Raw genomic sequence first — 23775 nt, 5'->3', positions numbered from 1 at the left:
TGCATGCTTGACATTCAGAGTTACAACCTTTGCAGCCATCCCCATGAATCGTGTGAGCAAAATTCAGATGCTTGGCAACTGGCTCTTATTTATGACGGTTGCAATGTCCCGTGGTCACACAAACCCCTTCTGAGACTTTAAACGGGGAAGCCAAATTCACTTAGCAACCTGTGTTAACTAACTTAACAACTGCAATGATTCACTTAACAAATGTGGCAAGAAAAGTCGTAAAATGGGGCAAGACTCACTTAACACATTTCTCACTTAGCAATGTACATTCTGGTCTCAATTGTGGTCGTAGGTCCAGGACTACCTGTAGAGGCACTTTCAAACACCCAGCCAGCTCTGTGTAGAGTCTTTTTAGCATCCTGGGAATATTCAGAAAATTAAGAAACAACTTCTTGGACCAAAGATTCACTTACTACTGCAGCATCTTAGTTGCTGCCCCAAAAGAAAGGCGCCACTGGTCTTTTCAACAGTTGGCATGGAATGGCACATAAAGACCTAATGATTTAGAAGGTTGTTTTTCTAATCTGTTGCCCTCCAGATGGGCTAGACATATGTTTTTATCATTCCCGGTCAGAGTAGGTGATGGAGGTTGTCCAATATTTATGGCAAAACAACATGAGGCAAACAGCGAAAAAACAAAAGAAACGTGGGATTGAGGAAGCGGCATTGACTGCTTGGGACTTAACAGTCTCTTTGTAATTTACTTTGCAAGACGATAAATTGTGAGGCTTCTAGAATTGTACAAACAAACCAGTACTTGGTGGTCTCTGAGCCTGGTTATTTGCTTGCAGATGTTTCGGTATCTAACGAGGTAATATCACCAAGAACTCCACAGGTCAAGTAAGCTACATATATTATTTTTTATGGAAATCAAATAAAGTTAATTCTGGTTGATTCTACGTTTCATATTCAAGTATTATCTTCCGGCATTTGCTGTATGAACCATTTCTGAAAGATATACTTACCTACTTACTTAGCTTGGTTGTTTTCTTGCAGATGTTTCATTACCCAATTAGGTAACATCATCAGTGCTCGTGAGAGTGGAGCTTGCTCTCTTTATATATACTGTACTGGTCAGTGTTGGTGGGAGTGTTCTTGATAGTCCTTTGATTAGGCTGTTGTCTATTGTTAACTTGTTTGTCTGAGTTACAGTTTTTGATTGAGGTATTGCTTACTTCTTGATTATTGGTCTGATGTTAATCTTGGTATTAATCTCTGTTTTTCTGGGGGTTGATTGCTGGTGTTTGGGTCTTTTTGTTTTGCTTTTGGCTTTTTGGTTGTCTTTTTAAAATGGTGTGTAGATGGTCTTTATCTCTATGTGCCTGTTGATGACTGATTTGTCTAGCGAACCAACTGTATTGACCATCAGATAGATCCTGGGGACATAAGACAAAGTTGATCTTCTGGAAGCTTGAAAGTAGAACGAAGTTAATGGGTTTAACAACTTTGGTCCAATAACAAGCCACTCAAGGGGAAAGACTACCATTTAGATCAGGAGTGCTCTATAAGTGGTACATTGCTCCTACTTATTTGCTGGGATTAGAAAAAATTTACAAAGGGGTGAACAAAGGCTGAAAGAAAACCCAAGTTAAATGTCTAAAGGATAGCTGAATGCTTCTTCAACAAGCAACCATCTCCCCAGAGTCCCAAAGGGTTTTTTTTTTCAAGAGGCAAGTGGATTCCCTTATTTTTCTTTTTATGTATCTATCCATCATCTATCTATCTATCTATCTATCTATCTATCTATCTATCTATCTATCTATCTATCTATCTATCTATCATCTATCTATCGTGACTATCACATCTGTCTATCAATATCGGGGTCGTGATTGCTCAGTGTTTAAGAAGCTGAGCCTGGAAAGCTGGCAGCTCAGGTTCGAGACCTGAGCATTGCATGATGAGATGAGTTCCTGTTTTGCCCCAGTTCCTGGTCACCTAGCTGTTCGAAAGCATGAAAATGCGAGTAGATAAATAGGCACACCATTTTGCTGGAAAGGCAACAGCTTTCCGTGTTTTGCTGCACGTTGTGCGCTGCAGTATGATGTCATGCTGGCCACAGGACAATGCAGACAATGCAGGCTCCCTTGGCTAAGAAACGGAGATGAGCACTAGCCCTTAGAGTTGAACACAACTGGATAGAGGAAACTTTTATCTTTATCTTACAGTATATCTCTCTCTCCCTCTCATCTCTCTACTGTCCATCTATCTATATCTGTATATATATATATATATATATATATAACATCTCTCTCTGTATCTACTGTCTTCTCTCTCTCCCTTCCTCCCTATCATCCATCCATCCAACCATCCCTATCTATCATCTACCATCTATCTATCATCTATCAATCCATCTGTCTATCTATCTATCTATCTATCTATCTATCTATCTATCTATCTATCTATCTATCATCTAGCAACTCCCACTAATGGTATAGTAAGAATGACCTTCGAAGGACATTCAGAGCAGCTTCCAGTGACAGTATAGTAAGAATGACCTTGGGAGACGGAGGAAGAGCTGCAGAGTGGACAACCTTCATATAAAAGACATCTCAGTCCACAAAAAGAGAGAGGGCACAGGAAGCGTTTCAGAAGGGACACCCCACCCCCCCAGTTTTCCAGATGGTAAAAAGGAGGAGGAGAGCAAGCAACTCATTCGGCCTCCCAAGAGTCTGTTAATGTAAGCTTGCCATAAAGACAAGAACTAGCGTTCGTTGTTGTGCTTTGGGTCTGGACTATTTCAAAGGACTAACAGCCAGTTTACCATACAGGAAGTCACCGCTTTAGAAATGCCTAATTCCATCCCTCCTGCTTATTTCTTACACTCTGCCCTTTCTATAGGCATTCTTTCAGTGCTGTTTGGGAGAAGGGGGTTTAGCAGTGACAGTGTTGAACACTTCTGCAATAGAAAGCTAGCAGTGGGGAAATTAAATCCACCCCCTTTGTTTTTTTACATATATTTTTTTTAACACGAGGAAATTATTATTCAGAAATAAAACTTCCCAGTTCTATTTCTGCTTGAACCATCTTCTTGAACCGGTGAATCACAGCAATTTGAGAACCAGAAATGATTGTGTAAGCAAACTGTGATGGTTATAGCAATGCAAGTATGTGTGTGCCTGTGGGGGGGAAAACCCTCCTGCCCATATATCGTGCTTTGCCTTTTCTATAGGCACTCTTTATGAGGTCCTGCCGCTTGAACGTTGGCAGCTTTGACAATCTAAGAAAATCTGAGTTACTAAAGAATATCTGAGTTGGCTGCAATCGCTCCTGGCCACCCCAAAGGAGCGACAAGAGTTTTGTAGATGGAAACGTCGAGGTTTTACTCTCCAGTTTAAGGAGGTTCGTGGAATCATAGAGTTGGTAAGGATTTCACCATATGTAGAAGATTCTGAGACGGTTGGACCGCATTACACGTCTACGGAGATTGTTAGTCATCTAGGTCATCATTATCCCAAAGCAGAGGTGGTATTCAGCAGGTTCTGACTAGTTCTGGAGAATCAGTAGCGGTAATTTTCAGTAGTTCGGAATACCACCTCTGACTGGCCCCACCCCCATCTATTCTCTGTCTCTCAAGTCCCAGCTGATTGGCTGGGTCTTCTTTTGTTGCCCGGCACTGGAGAACAGAGCTGGAAAGCAGGTTAGTGGGGTGGGGAGGGAATTGAGATTTTGCAATACATCCTTCCCCTGGAGTAGGGTGGAAATCGGGATTTTATAGTATCCTTTCCCTGCCACGCCCACCAAGCCACACCCACAGAACCGGTAATAAAAAATTTTGAATCCCACCACTGAATGTAACCCAGTTCAACCACTCCTGTATGTTCTTCTCATCCATTTCTGATCTTTAAAAAAATGAGCAGAGAGAGCTGCCAAATCTAACGAGTAAGATCTTGGTTCAGCCTTTGAGTATCTATCATGGGTGAAGACCATCCCAGTTAGGTCTTTAGAAGAAGAAAGAAGCCTGCCAAGGCCGACTGAAGGTCCGGATAAATCGAAGTTTCATAACACTTTGGTTTGAGGGCTGCTTCCAATTTTTGAATGTTGAGTCAGGAACTGTACTCCAAAAGGTAGATTGTAGTATCCTTCCCTGCCATGCCCACCAAGCCACGCCCACAGAACCAGTAGTAAAAGTTTTTGAATCCCACCACTGTCCCAAAGGTGCGTTTTCAAAAGGCCATGGGACTTTTCTTTGAAGACATTTCACTTCTCCTTCAAGAAGCTCCCCCAGTTCTGGAAACCAGAGAACGGAAGTAGCTTCATAGATGAGAAGCGAAATGTCTTCAAAGAAAAAAACAAAGTCCCATTGGCCTTTTGAAAAAGCACCTTTGGGACTGCATTACATCCAACCTCTCATATCACTCTGGAATCTCCATACTTACATTCATATCCCTCCTCTCCGTTTCAGACCTTGTAAAATCACTGCTTTACCAGAGCAAACAGTATTTTCACAGTCTGATCTGCCCTAAAATGCTTTCTTCTTATTTACTCAGCCCCATCCATCCTATCAGGTGCTAGGGGGAAGGAAAGGAGAACATAACATTTGCACAGCCTTGGGCTGGCAAGAGTTTATTCTGATTTTATTCAGAGTTTATTCTGATTCTCTCAAGCATGGGTCCTGACTATCACAGCACCCCTACCAAGGTCACAAATTCCTTTTGCTTATTTATCTGTTGCTCGTTTTCCTCCGAGCTTATTTTCCCCCCCAGCAACCTAGTTATAGGGAGGAAGAAAATGTGTCGTTTCTGCTCAACAAATTCAAGTCAGAAAACTTTATTTTGCCAATCCTGCAAACCTAAGACTTCAATGGATCTTCTGGCCTGTTTATGTGCTGTGCAGGAATGGGATAAAAAAAAAAGTCACTAATTTTGGCAATGACATCCTGGAAGACTTCAGTTGCTCCTGTAATATTTTCAGACCTAGTAGAAAAATGTTAGGAAAGATCTGGCTTCCCTCTCCAATGATACATCTCCTACGAAAGGACGTGTGGTCTGTTCACCAAGGTTGCTGTCTCCGATCTCCACTAACATCGCTCCGCTCCTATTTTTCAAAATATCCCATGTGCTACTGCTATCCGAAGATTCTCCAGATTGGATGGATAACGCAGGTCTTAAGTGCCAAATTGGCTCAATGTTCTGACAGGACAGGTTGAAGCAGAGGTGGGATTCTCACTATGCATGGATCCATCACCTCTGCAACTCTGAGCAAGAGGTGTTCACCTTCAAAGAGCTCCTTTGAAGAGGCTGTCTTGATGGAGAGTTCTCATTTTTCCAATATTGTGCAAATACAATCCTTGCAGCAGTCAATACATGCAAAACTAAATATACAGTACCCTTATCATAGCATTATACCCAACATAAATATTTCAGGCTTCAGATCTAAGTAAAGGTTCCCTTTGCACATACGTGCTAGTTGTTTCCGGCTCTAGGGGGTGGTGCTCATCTCTGTCATAAAACCGAAGAGCCAGCGCTGTCCGAAGATGTCTCCGTTGTCGTGTGGCCGGCATGACTAAACGCCCGAAGGCACACAGAACACTGTTACCTTCCCACCAAAGTGGTCCCTATTTTTCTACTTGCATTTTTTACATGCTTTCGAACTGCTAGGTTGGCAGAAGCTGGGAGAAGTAAACGGGAGCTCATTCCGTTACGCAGCGCTAGGGATTCGAACTGACTGCTGACCTTTGTGATCGACAAGCTCAACATCTTAACCACTGAGCCACCGCGACCCCTTCAGATCTATATGTTTCTTCATCACCTTTTCCAACCATGTATGTGTTTTTGTCCAATATTTTCTTGCTTTCGTACAAGTCCACCACATATGATAGTAAGTCCCTGGAGTTTGATTACATTTCCAACATTTGGTGGACATGTTGATGAATATTTTTGCTAATCCTGCTGGTGGCAAATGTCACCTATACAACATTTTGTATATGCAGTAGCCCTTGTCAGTTTATAGTTCTTGTCCCAAAGTTTTTGCCATTTATCTAATTCCATCAGATAAGGACATAATTCGGAAAATACTAGACTGTGCAGAGATGGATAGATTGACGTTAAAAATAAAGGATAAAAAAGACACTGAATATTACTTAACGTGGAATAGATTTTACGAGTGGTCAGAGATAAGAGGTAGAAATTAGGCGAAGAAAGATTATTGTTATATATGAATTAAACATAGAGGGCTTACAATTATAAATAGGTTGATATAATTAACAGAATTACAAATAAGAGAAATCTAGTTAAAATTATTCTGTTACCATTATTACTGTTATTAGTATACATGTTAATATTTATATTTCTTTTCTTTTTGCTTTTTTGTAAATGATATGCCCTGACAAAACACTGTATTCAAAATGTTTATGAATAAAAATAAAACATATATGGAAGAGGAGATCTTCTTGGAAAACAGGGGCAGGCAACTTTTGGGGGTCAATGGGGATGCCCTTGAAACTCAGTGACCACATCACAGATGTTATCACCAAAAGTTGCAAAGCTGTTGGGCTCGGGAGAAGTTCAGGAAGAGGTTACCGATCCATTGTTCAATCTGATCAATCACGAGACATAGATCTCATAGAACAGGGGTCTCCAACCTTGGCAACTTTAAGACTTGTGGACTTCAACTCCCAGAGTTCCTCAGCCAGCAAAGCTGGCTGAGGAACTCTGGGAGTTGAAGTCCACGAGTCTTAAAGTTGCCAAGGTTGGAGACCCCTGTCATAGAAGACAAATGAAAATTATTTTCCTCACCAGTTTTATACTTGAGATGTTTCCCATGCTGAGTAGCCTTTGCTATCAATGATTTCTCAACAAGGGAGACCCCACCCTTTCAAAATATTTTGGAAAATGGTTACAGGAATTGGACATGTCTAGTTTAGTGAATATACAGACTAGATGTGACATGACAGCAGTCTTCCAATATCTTCCACAAAGAAGAAGGAATCATCCTATTTTCCAAAGCACCTGAAGGAAGAACAAGCAGCAATGGATGGGAACTTATCAAGGAGAGAACCAACCTAGAACTAAGGAGAAATTTCCTAACAGTGAGAATAATTAATTACTGGAACAATTTGCCTCCAGAAGTTGTGGATGCTACAACACTGGAGGTTTTAAGAAGAGACTGGACAACCATTTTTCTGAAATGATATAGGGTTTCCTGTCTGAGCAGGGGGTTGGACTAGAAGACCTCCAAGGTCCCATCCAACTCAGTTATTCTGTTATTTTCAAAGAACTGGGTTGCTATTATCCATACAGTTGATTTTTTGTTTAGAATATGCATGGGACCCACTGACCTAGATCTGAGATCCCTAGATGTGACGGAACTCTAAACACTAAATCATACTTACACAGAACTGAGAATGTGTTGGGCACTAATAAAGATACCACTATCTCCACTTCATCATCCTACTCGTTAGCTGTGAACCTATTCATGAACCTGGACCAAAGGAACAGTTAGGCAATATGCAACATTCACATAAAAGGCACCAGAACATTCAAGTTTCCTTATATGCTTTATTGTAGTAATTGTTATAATTAATGTGCTCGCCAACTGCTTTGCGTTCAAGAATCTAGTAGTCATCCTTGGCGCTTGAAAGTTGCTCCTTCTAGGTTCTTCATGTGTAGATTACCGGTTTGGATTTGACCTGCAAAATGCTGATCTTCATTGCACCGGAAAATTTTGCCTGTTAAAAAGAAGAAAAGAAACAAAGATCCCCCATTTAAAAGAAAATGGAACAGGAGGTTACCAGGACTTTGTGACTTAACTCTGATTCTAATTCTGTCTCTAGACCTCTATGTCTTTGATTTTGTTTTAACTCACTCATTTTCTAATGCTGCATATTTTATCATCCAGCAGAAATACCTGTTCGCATCACACACAGAATAAATGTCCAGTTTCTCAGGAAAGAACAAACAGTTAATATTTGATTGGCAAGACTCAGAAACCAACAGTCTGTCTTCTGCAGCCATTTAGCTCCAACATGGTCTTGGTATCTCTATCTCTCACTCCTTTCTGTGAATTGTTGAAAATTATTAATATTTAATTTACTGGTGCAAGTTCTCTTTTTTTCTGAGACCCTCTTTCTTTTCTCTCCTTAAATTGAAAACCTGTTAACACAGGCTGCCATTTTATAATTGATTGCTTCAGAAGATTTTATGGCTGCAGCCGAGTTCAAAACACTTTAAATCCAATTGATCAATCAACAATTGCTCTTAAATGGATGCCACCATACTAGGGATTTTCAGAAAGTGGCTGGGTTTGAAATTGCTGAATAAAAGTATCAAGAGGTGTGAATTTATTAACTTGGGCTCCATGACAAAATAAAAGGAGGATTAGAGGAAAACACTGACGTTGCAGAGAAACTCAAATGCTCTGAAATCTCTTGCTTTGACTCCAGAATCTGGTATTTATGAGGAAAGGGAATCAGAAGAACTTAACAAATATTGGTGGCAAGAGATAAAAAGACCTCTTGTGATAAAGCAACCAGATATAATTAAGATATGACAAGCTTCAATCACTGGACACTGTTGGCTGGAGCTCAGAAGAAATGTAGCTAAAAATATCTGAAGGTATCAGGTTTGTAATCCTGTCAATTTCATCAGCTACGTGGAATATTATATTACATTCAATTGAGAACTGTAGAGCTATGTCCCCAACATCTGGTGGACACCAGGTTGGCTCTAATCACTGATTAATTACTGATTTGGATGCAGTCCAGAATATATACCTGTTCCTCTGGAAATCTAATCAATACACGTGAAAGGCCTTAAATCTGGAGCCTAGAAAAACTTACGATTATTCTTTCCATTTTTTTCCCAATGGGCCAAAGTGTGGGAATACACCTCTTCCAGGTAATCTCCAGTTTTTCTGATGTTTCTAAGCTGCCCTCCCTAAAGGCTATTGGAAGTAACTTTCATTGTAGATCCGGTAGGTCTCCAAAAATGGTAACTTTGAAGACTGGTGGACTTCAACTCCCACAATTCCCCAGCTAGTGTGGCTGGCTGAAGAATTCTGGGAGTTGAAGTCCACAAGTCATAAAGTTCCCAAATTTGGGGACTCCTGTTTTGGACCCTGGGAAGAATGCCTCAGTATACATTTGTCAAGTAGCACGGATCATACAGTGAGAGCATACGGGTAGTCCTCAACCTATGACCACTATTGAGCCCAAAACTTATGCTGCTAAATGAGACAGTTAAGTAAATTTCCCCCATCTTATGACCTTTCTTGCAGTGAATCAGTGCAGTTGTTAACTTAGTGGCTTCCCCGTTGACTCAGAAGGTCGCAAAATGTGATTACATGAACCCAGGACCCTGCAATGGTCATAAATAGGAGACAATGGCCAAACATCTTTGAGCAATTTTGATCATGTGACCCTGGGGAATGCTGCAATGGCCGTTAAGTGTAAAAAAATGGCCGTAAGCCACTTTTTTTCAGTATCGTTGCGACTTCGAACATTTGAAACGTTGTAAGTGGAGGATTCCCTGTATCCTAATTTACTCTCCACCTTTTGATTCTATTTTTTTTGTCCAACTGCTGAAACCGCAGGCCTCAAAGCTCTTTTGAAGACCAGGAGATGCAATCTTGCCTACGACCTTTTATAATCCTTCAGAACTCAAGTTATCTGAAGGAAAGAACTGGGTTGGACAAAAAGAAATCAGTTACACTGAGGGGAAAAAAAAGTTGAAATTGATTACCTGAGGAGATTAAAATAAAGACTTGCGGGGGCGGGGGGGCAGGGGTGGAGTTTTCTTCACTTCTCATAAACTAACCTGGCATGTTAATTGTGTCTTTTTGAAAAAAGAAATTTTTTTTTTAAAAAAAAGCTTTATCCCACTGCTTGAATGACTACTCACCGTTCACAGTTTTAACCCGCAAGGTGTATATTTAAAGGCTAGCTTACTAAGAACAAACAATTTGGTTGGAAAGCCCCTTTCTTTGGTTGCCTCAAATTTGCAAAAAGGTGACAAGCCTAAGCTGGATATTTGAATACTGACACTTCAGCGAGGAGAAGCATCAAACGCAGGGAGCCACCAGGGAGACTGAAAAAAAGGCTGAGTTTTCCGCTATTCATACCGAGAGTCCTTTCCAGTGACAGAGTAGTTCTCACACATCACAGATATACCATTACTACTACTACTACTACTGTGATGATGTCAACTACGACCACTGGAAGGAATTAATGAATGTGTGGAAACGAAGGGACCAAAATACAACGTCAAGGGCTTTTGGTATGTTCTTTCAGGATAGGAGGACATCCCAGGGAAGGACAAAGGCACGCAGGATGCAAAAACCTGTTTTAAACTGTCCCTTCCGTAAATCGCTACAGAAATTTCACAATGTTTTTTTTTAAAAAAAAACATCCTCTTGGATGAGGATGCAGGCAGTCCTCAACCTACAACAGTTCATTTAGTGACCATTCCAAATCACAAAGCGGCCACTGCCGCTTCAGTGCATGCTGCGATTGTGTGATTTACATTTTCAACATTCTCTGGCAGTTTCCCAGTCAATCTTGCAATCCCCCACTCACTCAACCCATCCAGTAGAAGCCACTTAACCGACTGCTGGGAAGGAGAGCGTAGGAGATGGGAGAGGAGAGAAGGGAAGGAGCGGGGAGAGGGAAGGGGAGGAGAAAAGAGGAAAGGATTTCCCACGAAGAATCAGTGGGGAAGCCAGCAGGAAGTTGGAAGTCATTTGCTTTGGTCATTGTTTCTTTGTTTAGATAAGGAAACATGTCCCAAACCAGACACAGGTTATTATTGGGAAGAGTTAAAACGCCATTATTTAAATGGTTCTTCAAGCTTTCAGTCAAGAGAACTCTATTTTCTTGGAATTGCTTCAACAAAAGCAGAGGAACAAGCAGACCTTTATCTAACTAGAAGCAGCCATCGATTCATTTATCTTGGAACACCTTAAGAAAAAAAAAAAAACATGTCCGCTGCCAAGCCGAAACTTTTCATCACATGACTGTGGGAATGCTGCAACAGTTCTCAAGTGCATGGATCAGTCATAAGTCCCTTTTTAAAATGCTGTTGTAGCTTCCAATGGTTGCTAAATGAATGATTGAAGTCAATAATTACCTTCATTATATAGGTTTGTGGCCTGGAGTCAGTTATGAAGTAATACGTAATTAAATAATAATCTCTCTGAGGGAGATGGGCAGTTCAGAAATGTGAAAAGCAAATAAATAAAGACAAGATAAAAATCTAATGAATACATAACTAAACACATAAATAATGCAAATGCTTACTTGAGCCTAATGAACTGGGGAACAGAAAGAGTATGAAGACAAAATGGCAATCTATCCCAGCTCTCATGCTCACCTAAGCACTGTTCCATCTCCACATCATTCTTTCTGATTCAATCATGTAATTTCCACTCACTTATCAAATGGGACTTTCTCTGGCCATTGTGCACTACCCCAAAATCTGCAAAAAGCAAGAGAAGAAAAACGGACTGTAATTACAGATTAACCTCAAAGGTACCGTCTGGAAGGAATTTTTCAACATTGTTATTGTTTTTAGAGCTATGTCCCACAGCCTTCCCATTTTGCTGCACAACAATCCTGTGAAGTGGGTTGGGATGAGTGAGAATGACTCGCCCCCTCAAATAACCCAAGGACTCAGGGTGGATTTACTGTGATCCTGTGGGAAAAACCTGGAAGGGAATCTACTATACAACCAAAGAGTCATTGCTACGTCGTAATGCTCAGGAATCTAGTTACTGAAAACAGGAAATGTTATTACAGCCACTCAAAACCTACAATTAAAATGCAATGCAGTCAAATCTTGATGGAAGAATAACGGAATCCCCCAAACAGAGGAATGAATTATGAATATGTCAGAATTATGAATATGTCAGAATTCACAGAAATAGCAAATTCTGTGAACTACTGGGTCAGGAAAAACATCATTTTTGAAGACACCCTTCGATTTACTAGCACGATTGAGCCCCAAATTTTCATTGTTAAGCGTTGCTAAGTGAGTTTCGATCCATTTTACAACTTTATTTGCCACAGTTGTTAAGTGAATCACTGCAGTTGTTTTTAAGCCAATCCAGCTTCCCAAAATTTTGACCTTGTTGCTTGTGTAAGAAGCCACACCCGGGAAGGTTACAAATGGTGATCCCATGACCCCGGGACACTGCAACCGTCATAAGTACATACCAGTTGCCAAGCACTTGAATTTTGATGGACATGAACATGGGGGATGCTACAATGGTTGCAAGTATGAAAAACGGTCGTAAGCAGGGGTGGGATTCAGCTGGTTCAGGTCGGTTCAGGTGAACCAGATGTTAAATTTACATCTGGTTCACCAAACCGGTAGTTGAACCGAACGGCTGACCCCGCCCACCCCGCCCCACTCCTCCCAGGAGTCTCCACACAGCCCATTTCAGATGCAGGTACACGCAGGGTCTGCGCGGAGGCTCTTCTGGGAGGGCGAAAAATGGAAGTTTGGAAACGGGCCTGTTTCCAGCTTCTGAAGGGTCCATGGAGCCCAGAGGAGGCCATTTTTGTTCTCCCAGAGGCCAGAGGGAAGCCTCCAGAGCCTGGGAAAGGTGAAAAACGCTCCTCCCAGAAGTTCTAGTAGGCCACGCCCACCCAGCAACCAGGCGCTGCTGGGATTTAGGAATCCCACCCCTGGTGGTAAGTCACATTTTTTTCAATCCTGTTGTGTCTTTGAACTGTCACTACATGAATGGTTGCAAGTCAAGGACTACCTGTACAGACGTTCTGAAATAAAACTTAAAAGATTAATTTGTATAAACATGAAAATTTGAAAACTAAGAAAGATGTGAATGCAGGAAAGAAGCTGAAAGGGATTTAACTTTAAAAGCACAACTATAATGACATGGGAAAATACCCGAACAAAGCTGAAAAATATATATATATACATACACACACACACATATATTTGTTTTCTCAAGTTTTCGTGGGTACTTACATGTATGGCATTCAGCTTTGTTAGGGTATTTTCCCACATCATTGTAGTTGTGCTACAACTTTAAAAGCACAACTACAATGACGTGGGAAAATACCCGAACAAAGCTGAATGCCCCCCCACCCACACACATTTTTAAAAAAATGCAAGACAGTGCTGTAAAATCCATTGTGTAAGCCAATTTTAAATGAACAAAATTGGCTTGATTCGGGTTAATAAAATCACAGCACAAGGATAAGCTTTTGCAGAGAATGATATGGAAAAAGTGTTTTAATTATATTCAGACTTTCATTTGAAAGAGAACAAGTAACATAGAATAAACCATTTCTCCTTAGGAATCTTTGTAGTAGTGGGCCCACATCAGGGATGGACAACTTCACATCTTTAAGACTTGTGGACTTCAACTCCAACAATTCCCCAGCCAGCACACTTCCTTATATCCCAATATAGAGTACAATACAGAAGGTTTAGCATTAATAGTTTCCAAAGTCTCATAGTCATAAAAACAAATACTATTGGAAGATCAATTCACTGAGATGCTCTAATATAGATGAACATATCCATTATCTAGATATAGACAATATAAGTATATAAAAACAAGCTTTCGTAAAGAGAAAGTTAGTGTAAAAGTTTTTGTTGTTTACATTTATAGCACAAGGAATTGCCGCATGATAATATAAAAGGAAAATTCCTTCTATTAGTGATAGTAGATGAAAGACAATTTGCTGTGTGTTGAGCATAGCAGGGTAGAAACCAGGAGGCTGGGAGTTCTAGTCCCACTTTAAGCATGCAAGGCAGCTGCATGATCCTGTGCCAATCACCAGGAGACTGTGAGTTCTAGTTTAAGGATGCAAGGCAGCTGTGTAATCCTGGGCCAATCACCAGGAGACTGTAAGTTCTGCCTAAGTACCTTAGGCAGGAACCCAGCTGGGTGACTTTGGGCCAGTTTCTCTCTCTTAGCCCTAGGAAGGAAGAGACGATGGCAATCCACCTCTGAAATTTTGCCAAGAAAACTGCAAGAACCATGCAGTTGTCAGGAATAAAAAAAACTGACAAAGGCACCAAACAAATGAACAAAAAAAGAGATATCAAAGGTAAAGATTCCCCTCGCACATACAGGCTAGTGGTTTCCGACTCTAGGAGACAGTGCTCATCTCCATTACAAAGCAGAAGAGTCAGCGCTGTCTGAAGACGTCTCCGTGGTCATGTGGCCAGCATGACTAAACACCAAAGGCGCACAGAACGCTGTTACCTTCCCACCAAAGTGGTCCCTATTTTCCTACTTGCATTTTTTACGCGCTTTCGAACTGCTAGGTTGGCCAAAGCTGGGACAAGTAACGGGAGCTCGCTCCGTTACACGGGCTAGAGATTCGAACCGCCGAACTGCCGACCTTTCTGATCAGTGAGCTCAATGTCTTAGCCACTGAGCCGACGCATCCCTTTAAAGAGATATTAGACGCCGGCAAAGACAACTTTTGCTATTCCTGGCAGGCCGAATACCTTTCAAGCCCTTTCAGGTCTGCCTCAAAAGGACTAACGGACTTGATTTGGCCTGGAGGGTAATTCTCCACTTGTGTGATTTTGATGGGGACAGATGCACGAAAGGAACGCCGGGGGGGGCAGAAACACCGTGTGCTTCGGTGGCTCCAAGCCCACTCCTGAGAACTGCCAACTTACTCAGCTGGCCGGAGCGGCACTTATAACAAAAGAACAGCCCTTCATCTCTTCCACCTTGGCAGGAAAAGTGCTTTGTCCAGTTTCTTTGTAAAACCAAGCTGTTGTTTTATGAAAATCCCAGGCGTCCAGGTAGGGGTTGGCACAGAAGGGCAAAGCAAATGGAAGCAACAGTTCAACATTTCAGAATGGGACAACTTGCCCCAGCCAAAGTCACCCACGGCCAACTCTCTGCAGAAAAACTCGCCGTGGGACAATTTAACGATTCTCTTTAATGATTTAATGATTTATTTTAATTTTTGCCATTCGCATTTCACTCTGGCCTTCCTTTTGCATCCTTTCTTTAATGATTCTGTTCCAACCATTTCTTTGAAATTTGTGTAACTCTTGTCCCGGAATGAGTTTTCCTGCACTGTGTTGGCCGTGGTGAATTGTCATAAACCCGTGTTGGTGAACCTATGCCACGTGTGCCTGAAGTGGCACGCAGAACCGTTTCCCCTGGCACGCGAAAGGTCGCCCAGAAGAGCCCCACTGTGCATGCAGATGCGCCACCACTCAACAGCTGACTGTCGGGTATCTGGCATGCATGCGCAGGGGGGGCGGAGGGGGTGCACAGGAGATGCGCATGCACTGTGCGTGAGGGGATCATGCATGCATGTGCAGATGTGCTGCGCACAAGGGGGAATTGCACACGCATGCACAAAGACGTGTGGCGCGTGAGGGGGGAAATTGCATGTGCATGTGCAGACATGCTGCACGCAAGAGGAAATTGCACCAGACACACATGCACAGACACGCAACGCATGAGGGTGGAATTGCACACGCATGCACAGATATGCGGCGCACGAAGGGCAATCATGCACGCCTGTGCAAGGGGTGTGGGGGGAGTCCCCAGCATGCACTGCCTTCAGGGTGCTGGCACGTGAGCACACACAAGGGAGTGCTCATGCAATTATCAGCACAGAAGCCAAAAAAGGTTAGCCACCACTGTCATAGACCAACAACATTTCGGCCCCTGGAGACTGCACAGCATCCAACACGCTGTGAATACAAGTAGTCCTTGACTTACATTCATTTAGTGACCGTTACAACAGCTCTGAAAGAAGCGACTTCCAGCCGTTTTCACTCTTACAACTGTTGCAGCCTTCCCATGTGGTCATGTGATCGGAATTTGGATGCTTGGCAGCAGATTTATACTTATGACGGTGCCCCAGGATCATGTGATTCCCATTTGCGACCTTCTGACGAGGAAAATCCATGGGAAAGCCCGGATTCACTTAACAACCGTGTCATTAAACAACTGCAGTGGTTCACTTAACGGTGGCAAGAAAGGTTGTAAAATGGGGAAAACTCACTTAACAACTGTCCCACGTAGCAACAGAAATTGTGGGCTGAACTGTGGTCGTAAGTCGAGGACTACCTGTACTTACCCAATTCCTCCAGAAGAAACTGGGCCATTTCTGATCCAAAAGAAGAATTCAGCACTAGAGAGCAACTTAAGACTTATTTACCATTTTACAGTGCTTTACAGCCCTCTCTAAGTGGTTTACAGAGTCAGCCTCTTGTCCCCAACAATCTGGGTCCTCCTTTTACTGACCTCGGAAGGATGGAAGGCTGGGTCAATCTGGAGCCCCCATCAGGATCTAACTTTGGGGGAAGGGGACTTTTTTGACATTTGGGAGGCTGGAATTTCCATTGTTAATCAAGACAGTTGTTGAGTCACATCCAATTTTACAGCCTTTTTTGTTGTTGTTTTTAAGACAGCTGTTACATGAATCACTACAACTGTTAAGTGAATTGTGGTCCTTAAGTGAATCTGGCTTCTCCCATTGACTTTCTCCCTGAGAAGATCACAAATGGCGATCACACAACCCTGAGATCATCATAATTGCAGATCGGTTGCCAAGTACCTGAATTTTTGTCACAGAATTGTGGCAACACTATGATCGTTGTAAGTGGGAAGACCGGTCATAAGCCACTTTTTTCGGTGCCACTGGGTTGCTAAAATAATGTTTAAATCAAGCACTACCTGTATAATAAATCCTGCTAAAAGTTATTTGTCTTTTTTTAAAATTTTTGATCCTTTCCCACCTGTAGCCTGATACGGTTTTCGTTTGTATGACCCAATGTTTCATCACAGCCAAACAACACGCAATCAACTTCCAAGGAAAACACACCTAAAACCAGCCTATGACATTTACTGCTTTTAAAAAATCAAGAGTCTATTTTTAGATTACCATTTGCTTGTTCCTTTCTGAAATTTCTTGAGGACGTTTCAACCTCAGGACCCTAATAATAAAAGCAATTCTCTTCTTCAGCAGAACTTGGTGAACATTAAGGGTGTCCAAAACCATGGCAATTTTAAGACCCGTGGACTTCAATTCCCAGAATTCCCTAACCAGTTAGGAAATTCTGGGACTTGAAGTCCACAAGTCTTAAAGTTGCCAAGGCTGGACATTCGTGGTGGAGACTACAATTCCCCAAACCTTTCCGGCTTTGTGGGATGGAGGGGAAGGGGAGGAGACAGGATGTTTCCATGCAAATGGCAGGTGAGTGTGCAGGCCCATTTGCACAAGTAGTGGACATGCACGCTTGTCCGCTGCACGCACGAAGTGCGTGCGTGCACACCCACTTCAGCAGCCCGGTTCTGAAAGGGCCACGGCTCGATAATGGACCGTGGCCCAGGGATTGGGGATTCCCAGTGTAGATGCTATGAATATATATACACATACATACATACATACATACATACATACATACACACACACACACACACACACACACAAATATATAGCATCATATATATATATATATATATATATATATATATATATATATATATATATATATATATATATATATATATATATATATATATATTAAAGTATAATCTCTACAGAATATTCCCCCAGGTATTAAGGGTAACTCCCAGGAGATCCCCAGCACGACACAATACTCAGTAAAGTGCAGGCCTCCCTCACAGTTCTCACAAGACTGTGTGACTTAGATTTACACTCCCTTTTCTTGTCCTCATTCTATTTCTCTCACCTCCAGCTTCTAAAAACAACAACAACAAAAGCCCACAATAAATTTCTCAAAGACCAAAGAGCTGGGAGGTTAGATATGAATGGTTAACAATTGGGACTTTCCCCCATTATTTACTGGATGTCCACTGGACTATTTATTAAAAGTGATGTAAAATACAGGTGATCTCTCAATGTGGCCGGCTGGGGAATTCTGGGAGTTGAAGTCCACAGGCCTTCAGGTTGCCAGAGTTGCACACCCCTGGGTTGAGACATTTTGGCCACGAGGTTGCAACTTAAAATTAGTCTCGCCATACTGGAAACTTGCAGACTAAATCCATTTATTCACGGTACATGCATGATTAACTTCTAGGGACAGAAAGAAATGATACAGTACTTCCCCACTTTGAGACAAAGGACTACTGTTATTTTAAGCAGTGCTCTTTTGACGGACAAGCTGAGTGACTTTATCTATTGTGTCCCTTTTGCTGTTTTTGAGGGAGATGATAGCAGTTCGTTTCCATAAAAAGGACTGATGCAGTCACCCTGCTGATTTCCAAGGAAACACAGGTCTTGACAGGGCCTGAAAGGAATATACTCTTTGGAAAATTATGCCAAGTCCCTTGAGGGTGAAAGATATTAGGAGAATAAAGACCCTGAGATGTTAGAAAGCAATATAAAAATGATGGAATCAACTGAAGCACTTAAAAAGTAAAATAATGGAAAGGCACCAGGTCCAGATGGGCTTCCGGCAGAATTTTATAAACCATTACAAGAATCGCTGAGCCTTCCATTGCTAGAAATCATAAACAAAGTTATGTCAAAGAAGAAGATATCTAAAACATGGTCAGAAGCCTATATTACACTTATTCCAAAAGAAGAGACTGATCCACTGTAAATTAAGAATTATAGACATATTTCTTTACTAAATGCAGACTATAAAATTTTCGCTTCAATTTTGGCAGAAAGACTTAAAAAATACTTAAATAATTTTATTCATCCTGATCAAAATGGATTTTTGCCATAGAGACAAATCAAACATAACATGAGAGTAATTTTGGATACTTTGGAATATTATGAGGCACACCCCGAAAAGCAAATGGCTTTGATATTTTTAGATGCACAAAAAGCATTTGATAATGTGAATTGGAGATTCATGCTATTATTATTGGAACAGATGGGTTTCGCCAGAAAATTCATTCAAGCAATAGAAGCCATATACCATAAGCAAACGGCAAAGGTAATGATAGAGGGAGAATTGACAGATTCCATCAATATAAGAAAAGGTACAAGACAAGGATGCCCACTATCACCTTTGCTATTTGTATTAACTTTGGAAGTGTTGAATAGAAATATTAGAGACGATAAAGAGTATAAAAGGAATGAAAATTAAAAAGGAAGAATTTAAATTGCAAGCCTTTGCGGACGATTTGGCCTTTATTTTGGAAGACCCTTTAGAAACAGCACCAAAATTATTGGAAAAGATAGAGGCATATGGTAAGGTGGCTGGTTTGAAAATAAATAAAGATAAAACAAAGATCTTGACAAAGAATATGCTACTAAGACAAAAAGAAGAACTGGCAGACCTATTAAAAATTCAAGTCACAAACAAGGTTAAGTATTTGGGGATATATTTGACAGCAAGATGTAGTACATTAAAAGAGAATAATTATATTAAAACAACAGATAGCGTTAGATTTGCTGAAATGGGAAAATCTACAATTGTCATTAATGGGGAAAATCTCAACAATCAAGATGAATATCTTACCCAGAATTTTATACCTGTTTCAAACAATACCAATTAGGCTTGGAAAGGACTATTTTGAAGATTTAAATAAAATTGTGTTGAAATATATATGGCAAAGTAAGAAAGTGAGAATAAAGTTAAAACTCTTGCAAGATGCTAGAATTAGAGGAGGATTTGGTTTGCCTAATTGGGAGTTGTACTACCAAGCTACAAACTTGATGTGGGCTAAGGAATGGATAACATTAAGAAATACTAGATTGTTGACATTAGAAGGACATGATTTTTTGTTGGGGTGGCATGCTTTTCTATGGTATAAGGGAATTAAAACACGGGAGTCTCTGTGGTTAAATTGGGAGAAGATTAAAAGACAATGCTATTTGAAAATTCCAGTCTGGTTATCGACTATTGAAGCATTTTCCTATCCCATAATATATAAGAAGGAACAAACAGTTAGATATGGGGAAATATTGGATGAAAAGGGTGAACTTAAATCGATGCAAAATCTAGAGAAATAAGGTATAAAGATGAATTGGTTTTCATATGCGCAAATACATTCAAGGTATAATGAAGATCTCAAAACAGAAGGATTTTATGACAAATTGACTGACTTAGATAAGATTTTGACAGGTACTGATGAAAAGGTGATTAAAAAATTGTGTGGTTATTTATTGGAAACTAAACTAGAGGAAGAACAAGTTAAAGAAACTATGATTGCTTGGGGGAAGAATTTTGGATAGAGGATTGATTTAGAGAAATGTCAAAAATTGTGGTCTCAAAATTATAAAATGACAATGTTAACAGCATATAAAATTTTTTTGTATAAGATGTTTTACAGGTGGCATTTCCCCCCGACAAGAATAGCAAGAATGTTCAAGAATAAATCCGAAAAATGTTGGAAATGTCATCAGATACCTGGCTCATATTACTATATGTGGTGGACTTGTGAGGACGCTAGAAAATAAGGGACTAAAATCCGCATGTGGTTGGAAAAAATGACAAAAAAGCATATAGATTTGAAACCAGAAATATTTTCATTGGGAATTTTACCTGAAATATATAGTAAAGACTTGAAATACTTGATTGTAAATGTATTAACAGCCGCTAGGATTGTATTTGCTAAAAACTGGAAAAATGAGAAAATACCATCACAGGAGGAAATCAATAAGAAAATATTGGAATGTGCTGAAATGAGTAGATTGACATTTGAAATTAGAGAACAAGAGGATAAACAATTTTATAAAATTTGGGACCTTTTCTATCAATGGTTAGATAATAAAATACAATAATAGAATATCTAGAATTTTAGAAAATAATGAATATATAAAGATGTATTTCTTTTCTCTTTTTGTTTTTATATCTATAAAATGTTTTTAGGATAGATTTGGGAGGATTATATGAATTGTTATAAAATAAACTAAGTAAATTATAGTTATCTCGCAAAGTATGACTGAACAAAATTATAGTCAAATGATTGTTTAATAGTGATACTAGGGTATTCAATTTTTGATTGATAATATGAGTGATTATGCAATGTAACTGTAATTGAGACTATGAAATGGATGCACAAAAAATGTGTAAACCAACCGACACACTGCTTGTACATTTATGAAAAAAAGTTGGATGCTTTTATGTTTTGTTTGTTTTTATTTGTCTCTAAAAACCAATAAAACTTGTTTATAAAAAAAACAAAGACCCTGAGATGGGGATTAACAAAATAACAGAGTTGGAAGGGACCTTGGTGGTCAACTAGTCCAACCCCCAGCTGAAGAAGGAAACCCTACATCTTTTCAGACAAAGATTGTCCAATCTCTTCTTAAAAACCACCATGGTTTCAATACCCACAACCTTCTGAACCCCAGTCTTTTCACTGATTTATGTTCTGTCAAGAAATTTCTCCTCAGTTCTAAGTTGCTTCTCTCCTTGATTAGTTTCCATCCATTGCTTCTTGTCCTTCCTTCAGGTGCTTTGGAGAATAGCTTGACTCCCTCTTCTTTGTGGCAGCCCCTCAAAAATTGGAATACGGTTTTCTTAAAAACAAATTTTACTGAATTTTACACTTTTAAAAACAAATCATATTTACAATTGTGCAGTAATTTGTGGCATCGACTTTTCCGTATTCATATACATATACATACATACATGTATATTATACATACATACATATACATACATACATGCACACATATATACATATATATGTCATTTACATTTACATTTTGCATTGTCTTTTAATCCTATTATCTAACCAAACATACCATTTTTCGCAGACTGCATTCTTTTTCTTCCTTCTCCTAAAAATTGGAAGACTTCTATCATGTCACCCCTAGTCCTTCTTTTCATTAAACTAGACATATCCAATTCCAGCAACCAATCTTTATATGTTTTAGCCTCCAGTGTCCCCTAACCATCTTTGTTGCTCCTCTCTGTATCCTTTCTAGAATCTCGACATCTTTTTTTATACTGTGATAACCAAAACTGGATGCAGGTGTGGTCTTAGCAAGGCATTATAAATCGGTACTAAACACTGCCTGTGATCCTGATTCTATCCTTTCTCTTTCCACCAGATGGAAACTGAAGAACAAACTGGTAGTCCTCAACAACCAAAATTGGGACCAGAATTTCCGTTGTTAAGTAAGACGATTGTTACATTGCACTTGGATTTTACAACCTTTTTTTTGCCACAGCTAATGTAGTTATTGAGTCATGCGGTTGTTAAGGGAATCTGGTCATTAAGTCACTTTTTCCAGGGACATTGTAACTTCAAACTAAATTATTTTGGTTGTAATACAAATGGTTGTAAGTCAAGGACTAAGTGAAAGGACATGGCATATATATATATACATGTACACAACTGAACAAGTCCAGAAGTATTTTACAAGAGTACTTACTACACTCCTCTGTTCGCAACAGAATACCTTACACCATCAGGCCTGAGATTCTAGGCTTAGACAACCTTGAACTATGCAGGCTACAATTGGACTTAAGCACAGTACATAAAATTATCTGTTACAATGTCTTACCAGTTAATGACTATTTCAGCTTTAACCCCAATAACACAAGAGAACACAAAGATATAAACTTAATGTAAACCGCTCCAAACTTAATTGCAGGACATACGATTTCAGCAACAGAGTGGTCCAAATTAGTTGAATGATCTGGAACTCACTACCTGACTGTGTTTTCATGTGCTCAAACTCCCACTCCTTTACCCTCAAACTAACCTCTATGGACCTCACCCCATTCCTAAGAGGTCTGGAAGGGGCGTGAATAAGCGCACCATCGTGCCTACCATCCCTGTCCTATCGTCCCCAATTATTCGTACCTATTTCATGTATTTATACTTATATTTATTCTTATATCTATTATATTGTAAGCAATTGACAAATTAAGTAAGTAAGTAAATAAGTAAATAATCAATCAATCAGTGCCCTGCTGGACCAAACTCCTGGTCTACCTGGTTGAGCAGTCTGTTTTCACAGTGGTCAAGCAACTGCACCAGGAAGCCCACTACGCTCCTAGCAGATGGCCTTCGTTGGGGCTAATAGCCACTGATCCCCATGACTTTTATGGGTTGTTCCATTTTTAAGCCAGCCAAGGTGGTAACTCCCTTTTCTTACACATCATCTGGTAGGAAAAAAAAAATCTTCTCCAAATCGGTTGAACAATCACCAAGGTTACTTATTTAAGACAAGGAAGTCAAAGAACAGAGAGTTCAGGAAACCACAAAAATCTAGATTGAACACTGAAATTATTACTCTCAGATTCTGCAGAGAAATAAGGAAAAATCTACCAGCGGCAGCCTGTATCAAGACTAAAAATCTATGCAAATCACAATTCTTAGGAAACAAGATGAGAGCAGGAAACTTAGATGACAAATTGGTAGAAAGGAGAGCAAGAAAGAATCTGCCGGGGAGGTACTTTCTTGGCTTGGCTGTTCTTTTCTGCCATATTCAAAACCAGCAACCTACTTTTATATTAACTCGGAAAGGCCCCTTTAACACCCAAAGGCTTAAACTGGGTAGGGGGAAGGCCATGGACCCACACTATCCACATACTGCATCCCCGAATGATTTTCCTAGCTTGCTTCCAGGGACTGAAATCTTGCTGTGGCTTGTGTTCATAAAAACACAAAGTCTACACAACCAGGGACCTTTCTTATGAGGTGGCTGGGAAAGCTCTCATTATGCAACACCCCAGAGGTGGTATTCAGCCGGTTCTGACCAGTTCTGGAGAACCGGTAGCGGAAATTTTGAGTAGTTCGGAGAACCGGTAAATACCGCCTCTGACTGGCCCCGCCCCCATCTATTCTCTGCCTCCTGAGTCCCAGCTGATTGGCTGAGTCTTCTTTGCTTGCCCTGCATAGGAGAACGGAGCTGGAAAGCAGGTTAGTGGGGTGGGGAGG

The 23775-nt window shown here is 40.4% G+C and overlaps 1 long non-coding RNA gene across 7 annotated transcripts in view; it reads right to left on the bottom strand.

Moving 5' to 3' along the window:
* Positions 1-7485: 7485 nt before the first annotated feature.
* LOC113438318 (uncharacterized) overlaps positions 7486-23775 on the bottom strand; it is a 171179-nt gene continuing 154889 nt past the window's right edge. For all 7 annotated transcript variants that reach the window (XR_015743303.1, XR_015743306.1, XR_015743304.1 and 4 more), the window contains 2 exons: positions 11313-11417; positions 7486-7675 (listed from right to left, as the gene is read on the bottom strand). This is a non-coding gene — a long non-coding RNA (uncharacterized LOC113438318). The remainder of the gene's footprint in view (positions 7676-11312; positions 11418-23775) is intronic.

This window comes from Pseudonaja textilis, chromosome 3 (assembly GCF_049901715.1).
Source record: "Pseudonaja textilis isolate UNSWEBS1 chromosome 3, rPseTex1.2, whole genome shotgun sequence".
NCBI lineage: Eukaryota > Metazoa > Chordata > Lepidosauria > Squamata > Elapidae > Pseudonaja > Pseudonaja textilis.
This window is presented reverse-complemented; position numbering and strand designations above follow the sequence as displayed.